The sequence below is a fragment of the Mandrillus leucophaeus genome, unplaced genomic scaffold (assembly GCF_000951045.1).
Source record: "Mandrillus leucophaeus isolate KB7577 unplaced genomic scaffold, Mleu.le_1.0 Scaffold75, whole genome shotgun sequence".
Classification (NCBI taxonomy): Eukaryota; Metazoa; Chordata; class Mammalia; order Primates; family Cercopithecidae; genus Mandrillus; species Mandrillus leucophaeus.
The window spans coordinates 4,133,146-4,153,006 of record NW_012108141.1 but is presented as its reverse complement, the minus strand read 5'-3'; the positions used below and the strand labels follow the sequence as shown (position 1 = coordinate 4,153,006).

Below are 19,861 nucleotides of genomic sequence, written 5' to 3'. Positions count from 1 at the left end.
TCCTATGAACCAGGTACTGTGCTGTGTTACAGACTTATAAAGATCATGCAAACAGGATCTCTGACCTTGAGGAAGGCGAAGTGTACTCATGGAAGCAAAAATTCTGATAATGTGTTCGAGTACACTTAGGGAAGAAAAAAAGCTGCAATATATTGAGAAGGAAGTAAGCTAAACCAAGCCTAAAGTTAACATTTGTTTAGGCAAAAACTACAAATGCACCAGGAATCTGATATCTGGAAAAATGACATAAATGTGGATCTAACACGTAAATTCATTCTCCACTATTGAATCCTAGAGATCAGATGCGTTTACACCCAAATCAACATTTGTAAAGATGAATAACTACTCTTTAGATCTTTTTCCAGTGCAATAATTGCTCTTCATAAAAGCTCATTATAAACAATTTCCACATCAATTAAAAATCAACGCCTTTATTTGCATAATTGGAGAATGCCACGTCATACATGATGCTGGTTCAAGAAAGAAAGATTCAGATGAGCAGATCTGTTTACAATTGCAAATGCTAATTAAGGGAAATAGTTGACCCTAGATAATTCAGTGATAGACTACAGAGTTTGGGGATTATTTAGACACTTTTCTTTTTCTCCTCTTTTTTTTCCCCCTCCTACTGGATGGGCTTTCCCCATTTGCTACTTACTAGTACTCTCTCCTGGGCCTGTAGAGAGGCAGAAATTTGAGGTCCAGCATCAGTTTTGCAACTCCATAGCAGTTCTGGTGAGAGTTTGGAAGGAAACAATATTGAAGAACATATACTAGTATAAATAATGTTTGGAAAATTTCCAGGAATTTTAATGGTCTTTGATACTTCCAAGTCTTTTAACTCAAAGAATGAAAAATTAGCTAACACTGTCGTTAAACATGCATAAGCTCAAGCTTTCCAAATTTTTAAGTGTCTAATCACCATTTAAACATAAGCTGCTTGTCTTATATTTTTAGAGGCATCCAGACAGTCCAAGGCCCATGCTTCACTTTAGGAAATTGAATGAATGTCACTGTAACAGGACATGTCCACGCAGTAATGGTCTCCCTGCTGCTAGATAACATCTGAAGCAAATCCACTGATGAGAAATAAATGGGGAAGCAAAGCAGAGTGTATTTCCAGAGCCAGAAACACTGACCCTTTCAAGGCACTCGATCATTCTGACTTTGTTTCTATTTATCAGGAAGTGAGTGTTGAAGAATGAATCATGTTAGTTCAATAGATGCTGGCAGGATCAATAGATGCTTTTGCATCATACTGTTACTTGATGCTTGCTGCCAGAGAGGCTGCCTTATAAAGCAGAACCATGGCCAGAACAGCACTCCTGCCACTGAGAAGCAGTCTGCTCTGGCTGGATCAACTATTTTGCATTCGAGATCAATTTTTATTCATCTTCATTTCTGATCCTATCTCTGGTTGAAGAAATAAGGCTCAGCAATTTGGGATCACCTAGCCAGCAGAATCAGCTGTCACTATACTAGTAGGAGAGTTTCATATATAAGCTGACACTTTGCTCCTTCAAAGGAATGATTCTTATTGTGCTTTATCAAAGAGTGAGTGACTCTGTTTATGCATTAATTGCCAGGACTTAATGCACTGTGACTCAAGTGTTCATCTCTACCTCATGGAGCCACTGACTTCATGCTGACTGGAGGTCCAGCCAAGAAAACTAAATTCTTGCTTCAGTATTATTTTGTTAAGTAAAATTTGGAGTGTATTTTTCCAGTTCCCACTTCATTCACTTTGAAATCTTAGTAAAAAGGAAGGAAATACATTTCCTTTTCCCCTACAGTGTTGAGCTCTGGCTTTAGAATAGACCTACAGCCTTGTAACATAACTTCAAATATCTCAAACATACACCTACAACCTTGTCATATAACTTTAAATATCTCAAACACACAAAGCACAAACACTCCCCAAATCTTAGGGGTTGAGGAGAGAGAAAGACTTCAAAAGAAGTACTTAGAGCAAAACATTTATGTTTAACTGGCTCACTAGGTGTTCCTATTTCCTTTCTCCATGCCACTTTCTACTGTGCAGTCAGTATTTACCTTGTTCAGCCTCCTTGAAGCCAGATGTGACCAAATGACACAGTAGCAGCCAATGAGCTCTAAAGGGAAGTGTACTGGGGGTTTCTGGGGAGGCTTTTGATTTCCTCATAAAAAGGACAGACATGGCTGTCATAGCTCCCTTTCCTCTTCTTCCTGCCTTTCACTTGAGTCTAGTACCTGGAGCTGCAGTAGACCTTTCTTGTGAGCATGTGGTGACAAACTGACACTTAAGAATGGCTGAGTGGGAGAAGTTTGATCTTTTAGTAACATTCTTGAGTCCCTGCACCAGCCATGGACTATCTATGGTCTATGAGAAAAAAGTGAACCACAATTTGCTACCTACCTTCATGGAGCTCACAGTCTAGCAGGAGAGATAAATTGTAATAGAGTTTACCTCAGAGGATACAATAAGACACACTGCAATAAATTCTAATATTAGGTAAGCAGATGATACGGTGAAAGTTCATAGGAGTAGCAGCTTATTCAAACTTTTGCATTGAGGGAGGATTTCCTGGAAGAACTGAGACCTAAATAGGACTTCATTTGGCAAAATATTTGGGGAAGATAATTCTAAGCAGAAGGCAACATGTACAAAGGCCTAGAGGAGAGAAGGCATGATATCTTTGGGTAACAACCATAAAGAGATCGGTATGTATGGAGCTTAAAGTGGAGTTGAGTGAGATGAGGTTCAAGAGGTAAGTACAGCTATTATCATGGGTCTTGAAAGCTTATGCAATGCAAAATCAATCAAGGACCTTCAACAGTGAAGTGATAGAATCAAATATGCCACAGTGGCTGCAGCTGGGGAGAATGAATTAGAAGGGGAGAGTTTGCAGGCAGGGAAACCAGTCAGAGCTTTGCTGTCCAATATCATAGCCACCAGCCACATGTGGCTACTGAGCTCTTCAAATGTGGCTGGTACAAATTGAGATTATTTAAAGTGGAAAATGCACATTGGATGTCAGAGACTTAGTGTAAACATAACAATGTAAAGTATATCATTCATTTATATATCTATAAGTTTACAGTGATCACATGTTGTAATGATGATATTTTACATATGTTGGGTTAAATAAAGTATATTTTTTAAACTAATTTTATCTCTTATGTTTGCTTTTTAATGTGGCTATTAGAAAATTTCAAATTACATACACGGTTTGTGTACATGGCTGACATATTTCTATTGAATGATGGGTTACTTTGGCAATATATGTAAGATGATAAAGGCTTTAGTTAAGTTAAATGCAATTTGAGTGAAGTGGACTTACTTGAGGGTTATAAAGAATGAGGATAGTGCCTTTCTGCCCATAGATGCCACCGAAGAAGCATCATTAAAGTCTCCTTCACCCTGCTGTTATGTCTAAGTCAGAGTCTCCTGAAGAACCTGAACAGCTGAGGAAGCTCTTCATTGGAGGGCTGAGCTTTGAAACAGCCGATGAGAGCCTGAGGAGCCATTTTGAGCAATGGGGAACACTCACGGACTGTGCAGTAATGAGAGATCCAAACACCAAGTGCTCAGGGGCTCTGGGTTTGTCACATATGCCACTGTGGAGGAGGTGGATGCAGCCATGGATGCAAGGCCACACAAGGTGGATAGAAGAGTCATGGAACCAAAGACAGCTGTCTCAAGAGAAGATTCTCAAAGACCAGGTGCCCACTTAACTGTAAAAAAAAGATTTATTGGTGGCATTAAAGAAGACAGTGAAGAACATCACATAAGAGATTTTTTGCACAGTATGGGAAAATTGAAGTGATTGAAATCATGACTGACCAAGGCAGTGGCAAGAAAAGGGGCTTTGCCTTTGTAACCTTTGATGACCATGACTCCGTGGATAAGACTGTCATTCAGAAATACCACACTGTGAATGGCCACAACTGTGAAGCTAGAAAAGCCCTGTCAAAGCAAGAGATGGCTAGTGCTTTCTCCAGTCAAAGAGGCAAAGTGGTTCTGGAAACTTTGGTGGTGGTCATGGAGGTGGTTTTGATGGGAATGACAACTTTGGTCATGGTAGAAACTTCAGTGGTCATGGTGGCTTTGGTGGCAGTCATGGTAGTGGTAGATATGGTGGCAGTGTGGATGGCTATAATGGATTTGGTAATGATGGAAGCAATTTTGGAGGTGGTGGAAGCTACAATTATTTTGGCAATTACAACAATCAGTCTTCAAATTTTTGACCCAAGAAGGGAGGAAACTTTGGAGGCAGAAGCTCTGGCCCCTATGGTGGTGGAGGCCAATACTTTGCCCAACCAGGAAACCAAGATGGCTATGGTGGTTCCAGTAACAGTAGTAGCTATGGCAGTGGCAGAAGATTTTAATTGGGAAACAAGGCTTAACAGGAGAGCAGAGTCAGAGAAGTGACAGGGAAGCTACAGGTTACAACAGATTTGTGAACTTAGCCAAGCACAGTGGTGGCAGGGCCTAGCTGCTACAAAGAAGACATGTTTTAGACAAATACTCATGTGTATGGGCAAAAAACTCGGGGATTGTATTTGTGACTAATTGTATAACGGGTTATTTTAGTTTCTGTTCTGTGGAAAGTGTAAAGCATTTCAGCAAAGGGTTTTAATGTAGATTTTTTTTTTGCATCCATGCTGTTGATTGCTAAATGTAATAGTCTGATTGTGACACTGAATAAATGTCTTTTAAGAGAAAAAAAAAAAGAATGAGGATAGTTAGTTTATGTTGATGGTTGTATGAGAAGACAGAGTGAGTAAAAAGAGTTAAGGATGGCTCCCAGGTGTCTGACTTGGGCAATTGAGTGGATATCAGTGATCTCCAATAATAAAACAAGAAAATAGCAGGCGGAGCGGGTTTGAGAGGAAGCTATTGAGCTCAGTTTTGGATAATTGAGTTTGAAGTCCTCAATACTCAGTTTGAAAAATTGGATAGGCAGGTATGCATATGTATCTAAAGTTCAGGAGACAGAGTTGGTGAATTTACACATACAGACATCATCAGACTGCAAGTGGCATTTAAAGCCTTGAGTACAATTGAGAGTACCCAGAGAGAGTAGGCTGTAGTGGCAAGAGGACTGAAGAACAACCATAATAAACATATAGACTTCATAGCTATTAAGCAAATACCAACACTTACTCTAAGGTAGTGTTTTCCATATTGTGTTTTCCAGAACACTAGTCTCACAAGATATTCCTAAGAAGAAATCTTTCTGTGACTGGGAAGAATATTGCCCACTAGAGGTTACAACACACACTAACATATTCACATAGCTACAGTTCTGAGAAGTCCCTATAGCAAAGAGACCTCTTTAACCAGGCATTTTAAAAATCATATATAACTACAGAAATCTTCTTCTCCTCCAATAATGCTGGTTAATTTCTTAGGAAATACACTCAAGGAACACACTTTGTGAAGTGTTTTTTCTTTGGTAATCCAGTTCATCAGTGGGACAAAAATCAAATAGAATATATGATTTTATTAAATTTATGGCCTTTAATTTAATTAAATATATGGCCTTTAGGGCAGATTTATAAAGAAATTACATGTCATTTCTGTCAAATAGATATATTTTCCATGTCTAGTTTCCTCTATGCAAGTTTAAGCATACTTTGGGGCATTTCAGTGCTTTCTAGAATTTTAAATGATTGGATTAAAATAAATACCTGATTTTCTCTGAGTAACTTACTAAGAATGCCAAAGAACTATTGTAAGTTCATAACAATAACTAATTCTTGTTTTAAGTTTGAATATGGGGTATCTAATGGTCTAATAAAATATTATCTCATGGAAATAAAGTTTGAAGGACAAAAATACTTTTTCCATGGCATCTATTAAAATTTAGGAGAGGCACAAAGTTAGCTGGGCTTTTTGTTTCTTATAAACTGCTTATTCAGTTGAAAAATATACAAGCTACCATAATTTACATTACTTATGGTGTCTTTGGTGTGTTGATTCAAAAAGTGAGTTGGGTGATAACACACCTTATAAGAGGCAGTAGATGGCATAATAATTTCCCTTGCTTAGCAGCTAATACGTTATCCGCTATGGGCAATGTCTAGATTTCTATGCTAATGTAGAGTACTAGAACATTTAACAAAAGGAAGCCCCAACTCTCACAGTCAAGAGACTAGGTATAAGAGGCAGGTGTTACAAAATAGTAAAGGGCCATATCTAATAAACAAAAGGATTCAGACTAAAATTTTAAGTTTTCTTCAGATTGAAGGTATCTTGAAATGCCACAGTTTTTAAAGCCACTTTAGAACCTGAGTCATGTTATCAGTTTGTACTTACACAGTCAATTTTACAGAAGAGGTTAAATAAATTGGATCTTACTTTTCCTCCGAAAATTTCCACATGCTAGATGAGGAGTTAGGGGAGAAAGGGTGACATAATGGGAAAAGCACTGGACAACGAATACCTGCTTCTCAAACTCACTAGCTGATTATCTTTACTAGATACTTAATTTTACATAGCCTCTACTTCCACATTGGTAAATCAGTAGAATTAGTAGCTCTACCCACTTCACAGGGTCATTGTCAACACCAAAAGCAAACAACAGATTTTACTAGAATGTAAGCTCCATGAAGGCAGATATTTTTGTCTTTTTTGGTTCACTGCTGTGCCCCTAAAACCTAGAAGAGTACCTGGCACATAGTAATCACTCAGTGAATGCTATAAAAATGAGTATTATAAATATGTAATATATTATATGTAAGGTATTATTATTATTCGCTAAACCAGTGAAGACAAACAAAGTAGAGAGTGACTCGCTCAAGTTATTTACTAATTCAGAAAGAATTTAAGACTGGATTTCAAAGCAGATCTCTTGACATTTTATCAATTTGGCCATTCAACAAAATTTTGATGGTATGTGCCATAGAGCATACTATGTGCCAGGCATGGTACAAATGCTGGATATACAGTGGTAAAAAAAATGTATACATAAGAGTCAAACATGGGATATAGACATTAAACAAATAAACACAAAAATAAATGCACACAAATAAATTGTAATAAGAAAGGAAGGAAGAAAGAAGAAAGGAATGAAGAAAGAAGACAGGAAGAAGAACCTCTGAGGCAAGAACAACAGGATAAAGTTTCCTTAACTTACATGTAGACTAAATGTTTAAGCTAAAATTTACCCAAAAAACTTTTCACTCTTTTGATAAGATGTGTTTTTTTAGAGTGTTCATTTGTTTTTATACATATCAGTATTTCCAACTATTTCATATCAGTATTTCTACCAAATTAGGAGAAACTTAACAATATCATCTAGAATTAACCATCCAAGACAGATCTATTAAAATAAAAAATTAGAAAAACAATCACAGCATTAATCACTTACCCTTGTTATTTTAGTTCTCACGGCTAGACGTTTAATGGTGTTTGCTGATCTTTTTTTTTTTTTTTTTTTTAATATGAAAAGAGAGTTGTTTATTTTCTAGTACTGGTTATAATTACCTCCGAGGTTCTATTTAGTATTTTTTTTTATTTTTTTTATTTTTTTAAATTAATTTATTATTATTATACTTAATATTAAAATTGGGCCATCAATTTCAAAACATACCTTCAAAATTATCTACTGTAGTTAAGTCAGGTTTATACTGTGCTTTACTTTTAGTAGGCAGTGAAAGGGTTTTATTGTGTTAAATTTTCTTCTTTAGGATGTTGAGGGTTAAAACTACGGTATACCTAAACATTATCTTCCCATGGGAATGTATATTTGTTAAATGATTAGCTTTCTCATTGAAAAAAGATTTCTTCCAAGCTAAAGACACATAATGAAGGCTATGATTTATTATTTCTTTGAATTCTCAATGAATCCATTAAGATGACTTGACAAGTCTACCTGCTTTTAATGGTTAATTTAGGCTTTTAATCTATCCAAAATTGGTTTTTACCTTGCAAGGCAGTATCAGGAGAAGAGCAAGAGTTGAAATCAACCGTTTCTTTTTAAATGAACACAAAGAATGAGAACATTGTATTTTAAATTAAGGAACAACTGTTGGTAAATATGCTTTTCTAGCCTGAGATGGTTGACAGCTAGAATTTTAAGGTCAGGTATTGCCAATTGATAACTTTTTTAAACTTTAAAAAATAACAATAAAGGCAGATGCATTTTGTTGAAGAATTTAAGAAGAAAAAAATAAATTTATATAACAAGACTACTGGAGATAGAAAAAAATGAATTTAAATACTGTTTAGAAAAAAGTGTGACGGATTTTCTTTTAATCATTTTAAAGTGATAAGCCTTCAAAAGCTTTCTGCTTATAAATTAATTTGTTATCCTAAGGAAAGGTAGCTTATAGCCTTAACTTTTCCCCAGAATTATAAATTTATTTTTAAATCAACTTTATTGAGGTATAATTTACCTAAAATAAAATGTATTCACTTCATACATACAGCCAGCTCTTCTATAACTTAGCTAGTATTTCTAGAACTTACAGTGCTATTCAAATCCCCACAATTAGGAAAAAAAAGACCTGGGAGAAAATGGGTTTAGAAAACCAATAGTCAGATACTATGCCATTCACACATACACACACACACACACACACACACAAAGATATTGCCTAATATTACCTAATAAAATGGTAGCATACTTGAACAACTGTAAACCAACTCTAACAAACATCTGTAGAACACTCTACTCAACAACAGCAGAATACCTATTCTTCTCAAGTGCATAGAGAACATTCTTTTGGATGGACCATAAGCTAGACTATAGCACAAGCCTCAACCAATTCAAAAGGATTAAAATTATACAAAGTATATTCTCCACCTACCACAATTGAATGAAATTATAAATCAATAACAAGTAAATTTAGGAAGTTAACAAATATGCAGAAATTAATTAGCACACTAATATTAATAAATAGTGTGTCAAATAAGAAAGTACAAGGAACATTGGAAAATACTTTGAGATTAATGGAAATGAATATACAACCTACCAAACCTTATGGGATGCAGATAAAGCAGTGCTTGAAGAAAAACTTATGGTTTTAAATGCCTACATTAAGAAAGAAAAAATACATCAAATCAATAACCTAACCTCCCACCTTAAGACACTAGAAAAAGCAAAGTTTTTTTACCACTTCATGACAAAAAACACTTAACAAACTAAGAATACAAGGACAGTTCCTCAACACTTTTATAAAAAGTATCTACAAAAACACCCAACTAACATCATACTTAATGGTAAAAAAATGTGAATACTTTACTTACAAGACCAGAAACAAAATGAGAATGTTACCACTTGGTACTTCTATTCAGTATTGTTCTGGATGTTCTGGCCAGGGAAATTAAGAAAGAAAATGAAATAAAAAGCATCCAGTTTGCCAAGGAAGACGTAAAACTATGTCTAATCACAGATGACATGATCTTGCATACAGAAAATCTTATGATATCCACACACAAAAAAAACTATTTAAGGTAATAAGTTCAACGAGGTTGCTGGATATAAGCTCAATAAACAAAATCAACTCTAATCCTACACACTACCAATGAACAACCCAAAAATGAAGTTGAGAAAACAATTTTATTTATAACATCATCAAAAAAAGAAACTATTTATGGATAAACCTAACAAAAGTACAAGACTTGTATACTGAAAACTATTACACATCATTGAAGAAAGTAGAGAAGACCTAAGTCAATGGAAAACCATCCATGCTCATGAATAGAAAGACTTAATATTGCTAAGATGGCAATTCTCCACAAATTGACCTAAAAATCCAATTCAATTCCTATTAAAACCCCAGCTGGCTCTTTGCAGATGTTGATAAACTAATTCTACAATTCGCATGGAAATGTAAAAGACAAAAAATAGCCAAAACAATCTTAAGATGAACAAAGAGGAATCACACTTTCTGATTTCAAAACTTACTATAAAACAACAGTAATCAGGACAGTTTGGTAAAAACCCTCACATTTACAGTCACTTGATTTTCAACAAAGTTGCTAAGTCTGTTACAAATAGGGATTCAAAAACAAACAAAAACAAAATTGCTAAGACAATTCAATGGAGGTTTCCACCATTATATGTTGTTTTCAACAAATAGTGCAAGGACAACTGGATATCCACATACAAAAGAATGAAGTTGGACCCCACATAATATAAATAATTAACTAAAATTAGATCAAATATCTAAATGTAAGTGCCAAAACTATAACACACTTAGAAGAAAACATAGGCTTTAATTTTCATTACTTTGGAGTAAGTAAGAGTTTCTTGGATAAGACACTGAAAACACAGGCAACAAAAGAAAAAAATAGATAAAACAGACATCATCTAAAGTAAAAACTTTTGTGTTTCAAAGACACCATCAAGAAAGTGAAAAGCCATATTAACTCTTATAATCCATGAACAGGGGATATTTTTCCATTTATTTGCGTCTTCAGTTTCTTTCATGAATGTTTTATAGTTTTCAGTATACAGATCTTTTACCTCCTTGGTTAAATTTCTTCCTTTTTTAATATTTTGCCATATTTGCTTTATATGAACCATTTCAAAGAAAGTTATAGACATGACACTACTTAACCATGCATCTCCTAAGAATGTGATTCCATATAACCTTAATACCATTGTCCCACTTAAAATGCTTCCCTAATTTAACATGAGATAATATCTCATTGTAGTTTTGATTTGCATTTCTCTAATGACCCGTGACGATGAGCTTTTTTTCATCTGTTTGTTGGCCACATAAATGTCTTGTTTTGGGACGTGTCTGTTCATATCCTTCACCCACTTTTTGATGGTTTGTTTTTCTTGTACATTTGTTTAGGTTTCTTGTAGATTCTGGATATTAGTCCTTTGTCAGATGGATAGATTGCAAAAACGTTCTCCCATTCTGTAGGTTGCCTGTTCACTCTGACAATCGTTTCTTTTGTTGTGCAGAAGCTCTTTGTTTAATTACATCTCTTCTGTCAATTTCGGCTTTTGTTGCCATTGCTTTTGATGTTTTAGTCATGATATCTCTGCCCATGCCTATGTCCTGAATGGTATTGCCTAGGTTTTCTTCTAAGGTTTTTATAATTTTAAGTCTTACATTTAAGCCTTTAATCCATCTTGAGTTAATTTTCGTATAAGGTGTAAGGAAGGGGTCCAGTTTCAGTTTTCTGCATATGGCTAGCCAGTTTTCCCAACACCATTTATTAAATAAGGAATCCTTTCCCCATTGCTTGTGTATGTCAGGTTTGTCAAAGATTATATGGTTGCAGATGTGTGGCATTATTTCTGCAGCCTCTCTTCTGTTCCATTGATCTATATATCTGTTTGGGTACCAGTACCATGCTGTTTTGATTACTGTAGCCTTGTAGTACAGTTTGGAGTCAGGTAGCATGATGTCTCCAGCTTTGTTCTTTTTGCTTAGGATTGTCTGGACTATGCAGTCTCTTTTTTAGTTCCATATGAAATTTAAAGTAGTTTTTTTCTAATCCAGTGAAGAAAGTCAGTGGTAGTTTGATGGGGATAGCATTGAATCTGTGAATTACCTTTATGATATTGATTCTTCTTATCCATGAGCATGGAATTTTTTCCATTTGTTTGTATCCTCTGTTACATCCTTGAGCAGTGGTTTGTAGTTTTCCTTGAAGAGGTCCTTCACATCCCTTGTAAGTTGTATTCCTAGGTATTTTATTCTCTTTGTAGCAATTGTGAATGGGAGTTCACTCATGATTTGGCTCTCTGTTTGTCTACTATTGATGTATAGGAATGCTTGTGATTTTTGCACTTTGATTTTATATGCTGAGACTTTGCTGAAGTTGCTTATCAGCTTAAGGAGATTTTGGGCTGAGACAATGGGGTTTTCTAAATATACAATCATGGTCGTCTGCAAACAGAGACAATTTGACTTCCTCTCTTTCTATTTGAATACCTTTTATTTCTTTCTCTTGCCTGATGGACCTGGCCGGAACTTACAATATTATATTGAATAGGAGTGGTGAGAAGGGGCATCCTTGTCTTTTGCCGGTTTTCAAAGGGAATGTTTCCAGCTTTTTCCCATTCAGTATGATATTGGCTGTGGGTTTGTCATAAATAGCTCTTATTATTTTAAGATACTATTATTTTAAGATATAATATTATTTAAGATATAATATTAAGATAATATTATATTAAGATACTATTATTTTAAGATATTATTTTAAGATCAATTCCTAGTTTATTGAGAGTTTTTAGCATGAAGTGGTGTTGAATTTTATCAAAGACCTTTTCTGCATCTATGAGATAATCATGTGGTTTTTGTCATTGGTTTTGTTTATGTGATGGATTATGTTTATTGATTTGCATACATTGAACCAGCCCTGCATCCCAGGGATGGAGCTGGCTTGATTGTGGTGGATAAGCTTTTTGATGTGCTGCTGGATTCAGTTTGCCAGCACTTTATTGAGGATTTTCGCATCAATGTTCATCAGGGATATTGGCCTGAAATTTTCTTCTTTGTTGTTGTTGTGTCTCTGCCAGGTTTTGGTATCAGGATGATGCTGCCTTCATCAAATGAGCTAGGGAGGAGTCCCTCTTTTTCTATTCTTTGAAATAGTTTCAGAAGACATGGTACTAGCTCCTCTTTGTACCTCTGGTAGAATTCGGCTGTGAATCCGTCTGGTCCTGGGCTTTTTTTTGGTTGGTAGGCTACTAATTACTGCCTCAATTTCAGAACCTGTTATTGGACTATTCAGGGGTTCAACTTCTTCCTGGTTTAGTCTTGGGAGGGTGTGTGTGTCCAGGAATTTATCCATTTCTTCTAGATTTTCTAGTTTATTTGCAGAGAGATGTTTATAATATTCTCTAAATGGATTTTTATTTTTAAGTCATTCTTTTTTTAATTTTATTTTTAAGTTCCAGGGTACATGTGCGGGACGAGAAGCTTTGTGTGTCATGGAGGTTTGCTCCACCTATCAACCCATCACCTAAGAATTAAACCCAGCATATATTAACTATTTTTCCTGATACCATCCCTCCCTCTTGCCCCCCACGCCTAGACAGGCCCCAAGTGAGTGTTGTTTCCCTTTCTGTGTCCATGTGTTCTCATTGTTCACTCCCACTATAAGTGAGAACATGTGGTATTTGGCCATCTGTTCCTGCGTTAGGAAAACCCAGTTTTTAATAAGGGAGAAGGATTTGAATAGACACTTTACAAAAGGAGATAAAAGAATAGCTATTATGCCTGAAAAAAATGTTCAACATCATTAGTCATCAGGGAAATGCAAATTAAAACCACAATAATATACCACTATATACCCACCAGAATAGCTAAAATAAAAAAGATGAAAAATTCCAACTGTTCCTGAAGATCTGGAGCAATTTCAACTTTTATATGTTGTCGGTAGGAGTATAAAATGGTATGACCACTTTTGAACCCTATTTGGTTGTTTCTTATGAAATTGAACATATACCTACCCAGTGGTTCCACTCATATTTAAGAAAAATGAAAGCAAATGTCCACAAAAAGGTTAGTACATGTTCACAGAAATTTTATTTATAATAGCTGAAAGCTGGAAATAACACAAATACCCATCAACAGGTGAATGGATAAATATGTTTGGTATATCCATACAATGAAATATTTCTCAGCAATAAAGAACAAATGACCTATTGAAACAATCAAAAACATAGATGAATTTCAAAAACATTACTCTAAACAAAAGAAGCCAGACATAAAACATATGCATTACACTATATATGATCCATTTGTATGAAATTATAGAGCAGGAGGAAGCACAGTAACGGGAAGAAAACCTATTGTTGCCTTAGGCTGAGGGCAAGAATCACTGCAAAGTACACAAGTGAACTTCTCGGGGTGATGGAAATGTTCTGCATCTTGATTTCATGGTTCACATGGACATAAACTTTTGCCTTACTCTGAACTATATAGTCAGTTCTACTATAAAACTTGTTTTTGAGAATGCAAATTTGTTACAACATGATAGGTAACAATTTTAACACAGCCTGAATGTTAATCTTGTTTATGCGTGATTTTGTCCACTAAAAACACTAGATGAATGCAGAAAATTGCACTCACCTGAACCAAGCCATAAACATATACCCTGCCATTCTTTGTCCTGCTGTTGTCATACATTATAATTCAAACTCTTATAAACCCCACCATACACTGTTAGTACATTTGCTCTTCAAAGGTTTTTTGTTGTTGTTGTTTTTGTTTTTTGTTTGTTTGGTTGGTTTTTTTAGAAATGGTAAAAATGAGAAAAACACATTTTGTGTTTTCCCACATATTACCATTTCTGGCACTCTTCATTCATGTGCATAGAAATGAGTTTGTACCTGGTATAATTTTTCCCTTCTAGAGTAACTTTAACATTTCTTGTACTTCAGGTCTGCTTAACTTATAGTCTGTATTTTCTTTTGTTCAAAAGGCTTTATTTTGCTCTCATTTTTAAAGGAGATTTTCACTCAACAAAGAATCCTAAATTAGCTTTTGTAAAAGCACGTTAAAGTTTTCATCCTATTGCTTTCTTTAGACTTAGGCTTGCATTATTTCAAACACAAAGTTCTTGCATCGTGGCTTGCATTATATCTAACACAAAATCACTATAAATTCTTATCTTGGTACCCTTGTATTTAATGTTTGTTTTCTCTGGCTGCTTTTAAGAATTTCACTTTGTCACTGGTTCTCAATAATTTCAATATGATGTGCCTTAGAATGCATTTCCTTTCAGTTATTCTGCTTGGAGTCTGTTGAGTTTCTTTGATTTAGGAATCAGTTTTCATCTTATTTGAAAAATATAAGTCATTATTCCTTCAAATGCATATTCCAGCTCCTCTCCTCTGATCTTTTCAGGAACTCCAATTACACATATGTTGGATCACTTGGAATGTTCCTCAGGTTACTGAGGATGTGTTCTTCTTCTTCTTATTTTCTTTCTGTAACTCAGTTTGGATAGTTTCTATTACAGTATCTTCAAGTTTGCTCTTCTTTTCATCTGCCATACCTAATCAGCTGATAATTTTATCAGGTGAATTTTCATGCAGATATGACATCTTTCAGCTCTAGAAGTTTCCTTGTTTGTTTTTAATACCATCGATTTCTGTCCTCATTATGCTCAAGTTTTCCTTTAAATATTTGGACACATTTAAAATTGTTCTGATGCATCTATTTCATTCATCTCTGTCATTTGACTCACTTTCTGCTGATGGATTTTCTTATTTGCATTTTCCTGCTTCTTCGCATGTCTTACTTGTACTAGATGCCATACACCATAAACACTACATTCTTAAGATTTTTTAATTTTGTTTCCTTCACTTAGATAGGTGAATTTGGCTAGCAGGTAAGTTTTTTGCCAATCATCTTGATCCTTTTGGGGTTGTTTTTGAACTTTGTTAGTAGTATTCTATGGAGTTTTACTCTACAACTTGTTAAGCTTATTTTAAGGCACAACCCTGGGGTACATACTGGATTCCCAGGATTTTCAGTGAGGTCCTGTGACTGGTGATTGAAACTCAAATGTCTCTCAGCTACATTTAAGCTGTAGGAATTGTTCAATTTACCATCCTCCAGTAATTGCCATTTGTCTGGCCTTGTGGCATTTCATGGTATGTGCATGCACCTTAGTATACAGCAAAACACTCAATGAAACCCCTGTGCAGATTCCTAGAGCTTCTCTGAATGGCTCCTACAACCCTGGAGCTGTGCCCCATAAACTGAAGCTGCTACAGCTTTCCCAAAGTCTGCTCTCAGTCTCTTCCATAAAGAGACTGCCATGCTTTCCTTGGTTTCTGATTCCTATGCTGTTCTGGAAAGAGACTCCAGGCAGAATACTAGGGCTTTTGTGGAAATCACCTCATTTGTTTCTATTCATTGAGACTGCACTCCTGCACTGCATGTTTTCCAATATCAGAAAATAGTTGTTTCACATACATTGTCCAGTTTTCTACTTGTTCACAGGTAAAGGACAAGTTCGGTATAAGTTACTCCATTACAGACAGAAGTAGAAGCCAGAATATTTTTTAAAATCTAATTTGAGCTAATTATGTGTTGAGGCTCTTATAATTGCCATAGTATTTATGATACTACATTCATTTAATTAATATAAAGCTATCTCATTTACATTACCTGATGTAGTCCTTAAAACACAGTGAGCCAAAGGTGACCTTTCTTATGATCATTTTATAGTCAAAAAGATTGAGGTTCACAGAGGCAAGTGAATGCTCAAGTGAGGCTCACAGAGGCAAGTGAATGCCTTACACACCTTGTAAGGCTTGGAGTTAGGTGTATGATGTTCAGCATAAACTACTAATGCTAAAACTTGTCTCCTGGCTTCCTTTTCCTTAGATCTCTGGTTTCATCCACTACTGCCAAACTCTTATCTATCCATTCTTCCTTTCTGTTTCTCCCTCAGGTTTTAATTATCTTTTGCCTTAGATTTTAATCATCATCTTTGTTTTCTTAGCATGGTCAAACATTTTTAAAGAAGTAACTCATTGTTTAACTTTATTCTTTGAAAACCCCTATCTTTAATTCACTGCCATATTTTTTAATATGAATTTCAAGCAACATGCTATTATCAATCTATATCATACCATAACCAACACATTCCAGAACCTTATAGACCTCTAAAGCTACACACTCTCCAGCCAGCCCCTACATTGTCAGGATTCATGCTATTTTTTTTTTTTTTTTTGGAAACACAGTCTCGCCGTGTCGCCCAGGCTGGAGTGTAACAGCATGATCTTGGCTCACTGCAACCTCCACCTTCTGTGTTCAAACAATTCTCCTGCCTCAGCCTCCAGAGTAGCTGGGATTACAGATGCCTGCCACCATGCCCAATTATTTTTTGTATTTTTAGTAAAGATGGGGTTTCACCATGTTGGCCAGGCTGGTCTCGAACTCCTGACCTCAAGTGATCTGCCTGCCTTGGCCTCCCAAAGTGCTGGGATTACAGGCGTGAGCCACTGCACCTGGCCTGGTTATGCTTAATCCATTTGTATCATCTTTCCTCCTTTGTCACCCACTTCCCCTAAATTACTTTGACCTATGAAGCTACAGCAATCTTCTCAGAATTTTCCCTAGTCCAAATGAAAATTAAAGATTAAAAAATTAAAATATAAAGGAAGAGGAAAATTTTAAAACTAAACAGAATTAAACTTAAACTAAAAGTAAACCAGCTCCTCAGTTAGTATGACAACATAATAGATTTAAATTATAGCTTTCTTTCTTTTTTTTTTTTTTTTTTTTTTGAGATGGAGTTTCACTCTTGTTGCCCAGGCTGGAGTAAAATGGTGTGATCTCGGCTCACTGCAACCTCTGCCTCCCAGGTTCAAGCAATTCTGCCTCCGCCTCCCAAGTAGCTGTGATTACAGGCATGTGCCATCATGTCTGGCTAATTTTGTATTTTCAGTAGAGATGGGGTTTCTCCATGTTGATCAGGCTGTTCTTGAACTCCTGACCTCAGGTGATCCGCCCGCCTTGGCCTCCCAAATTTCAATCAGTCTCATACAGGGACAACCAACAATAACTTGGGAAGATTGTAAGATTCAGCAAATTACCTTGTACCTTAAGGTACAGGAGGCAAAAGTGTTTGAATCTTCCATGACACTTCTGACCAACAGTGTGATTGTGTGGAGCATTATACTGAGGAAAAAACAACCCTGAGACCTCATAGAAATCAGTGGGAAAGGCTTCTGTGATTCACATCGTCTGTCATGTGCCTGATGGAGATGGGGAATGGTAAGAATCTGTGCCATAAATTTGCAGACTGTATTCTAGCTAAGAGCAGTAGTATTTAAATTGCATAATGTGTCAGAAATAACATATTAAAACCTTATAGACTGGACTTTACCAAATACTGGGATTTAAATATAAAGAGGAGGTAGGGTAAAAATCAGCTGAGTATCCTAACCAACCTGACGGGATTCTTCATTACATTGGATAATGCAAACGGAATTAATTCCTCCCCCGGGAAGACAGTAACTTGTTGGGAGTCAGAAAGTAACAGATTTCTTTCATCTCTAAGTCTTTTTATTTTTAAGAAGTTATTTTATGAATCTCATAAAACTCTAGATCACCATATTACAACTTTAATCAATGTAGAGTGATATTCCAACTTCTGTCTCCTCCTCTCACAGGATTTTTAAATTCCTCAAAAATTACTGGACAATGTCACATTTAGCAAAATGATTAAAGTGAAAAAAATAATGAACCAAGTATTGGCAAGAATATGGAGCAGCTGAAAATCTTCCACACTTTCGGCAATGTATATTGGTACAACTACTTAGGAAAAGTGTTGAGCATTGTAATGGAGCATGTTACCATCCCGCAAGTTCATGCTTAGGTATATATACAACAGGAATGTTTATGTATATATCTTGTGCACTTCTTTTGGTGAATATATATATATGTTCGCCAAACTATATATGTACTCATCTTCCTCATGTATATATGTTCATCTTATTTATATATATAATCATCCCCCTTGTATATATATATGCTCACCAAAAGTGAACAAGATATAAATATGTGTGCATAAACTTGATGCAAAAGTAATTGCTGTTTTTAACGGCAAAAACAGCAATTACTTTTGTACCAACCTCATACATACATATATGTGTATATATAAGCATTTCTGTTAATAAGTAGGGTTATTGTAATAGCCCTAAAACTTCACCAGAAGAAATGTACAAAAATGTTCATAACAATATTATTTGTAATACCCCAAACTGTAAAACTCCACATGTCCATCAACAGTAGAATGGATATTTGTGATACATTTAAGCAATGGAATATTATATAACAATGAGAATGAACAAACTACAAATACATACTGGATGAATGTCATAAATATAATGTTGAATGAATGAACCCAGACCTCCCCCAAAATCACATATGATAATTATTCAATTTAAGGTAATTTTCAAAATCAGGCAAAACAAATATATGGCCATGGAAGTCATAATAGTGATTACCTTGAGTGAGAGTGCTTTCTAAGCGGTTTCTAGGGTGCTGAAATTATCCTCTTTCTTGATCTGTGTGCTAGGTACACGTTTATTTTGGGAAAGTTCATCAAGCTATACCCCCATACTGTACGAAGCAAGGTTAGTTCCTACTGAAATTACCACCAGAACAGGGCTATCTAAAGACACATTTAGTAGTGTGTTAACTGTACAAAAAAAGACACTGTACAGTTTAAAAACAAATCTTACGCAAACTTACATTTCAATTTTTTTCTTTAAAAGGAGTGAATTGTGCACAGGGAGGTTAAATGCTTTATAGACAAGAAAAACAAACCTGTGCTAGCATTAACTTATTCATCATCATCTTCTTCCTCATCTTCTTGTCCTCCTCTTTCTCCTTTTCCTGCTTTTTTCAGCCTTGACAGCTCCCTTTTGGCTGCATCTGGCTTTCCTTTAGCTTGGTATGCAGCAGTATCCTTTTCACATTTTTCCTTGAGCTTCGCAGCATTCTTTTTATAGGGCTGCTAGTCATCTGCAGCAGTGCCATTCCACATCTCTCCCAGCATCTTGGCAACATCACCAATGTTTAGGCCAGGATGTTCTCCTTTGATTTTTGGGTGATACTCAGAACAGAACAAGAAAAACGCTGAAGAAGTCCTCTTGGGTGTATTGGGATCCTTGAACTTTTTTGTCTCCCCTTTAGGAGAGATGTAAGTTTTCATTTCTCTTTCATAATGGGCTTTACCCACCTTTGTCATGTCTTCCAATTTTCCTTTTGCTTTAGCAGAAGTAGTCTTTCACCTCTCTGAGCACTTCTCAGAAAACTCTGAGGAGCTGACTGAGGCTTCTGGGTGCTCCTTCTTGTGCTCCTCCTGACAAGTTGGCACAAAGAACACATATGATGACATTTTGCCTCTTGGCTTCTTAGGATCTACTTTGCCCAT

The 19,861-nt window shown here is 35.7% G+C and overlaps 2 pseudogenes; one reads left to right on the top strand and one right to left on the bottom strand.

The window, feature by feature from the left end:
• Window positions 1-3,408: 3,408 nt before the first annotated feature.
• Window positions 3,409-4,368, top strand: LOC105529135 (annotated as a pseudogene).
• Window positions 4,369-19,267: 14,899 nt separating this feature from the next.
• LOC105529134 lies at window positions 19,268-19,861 on the bottom strand (annotated as a pseudogene).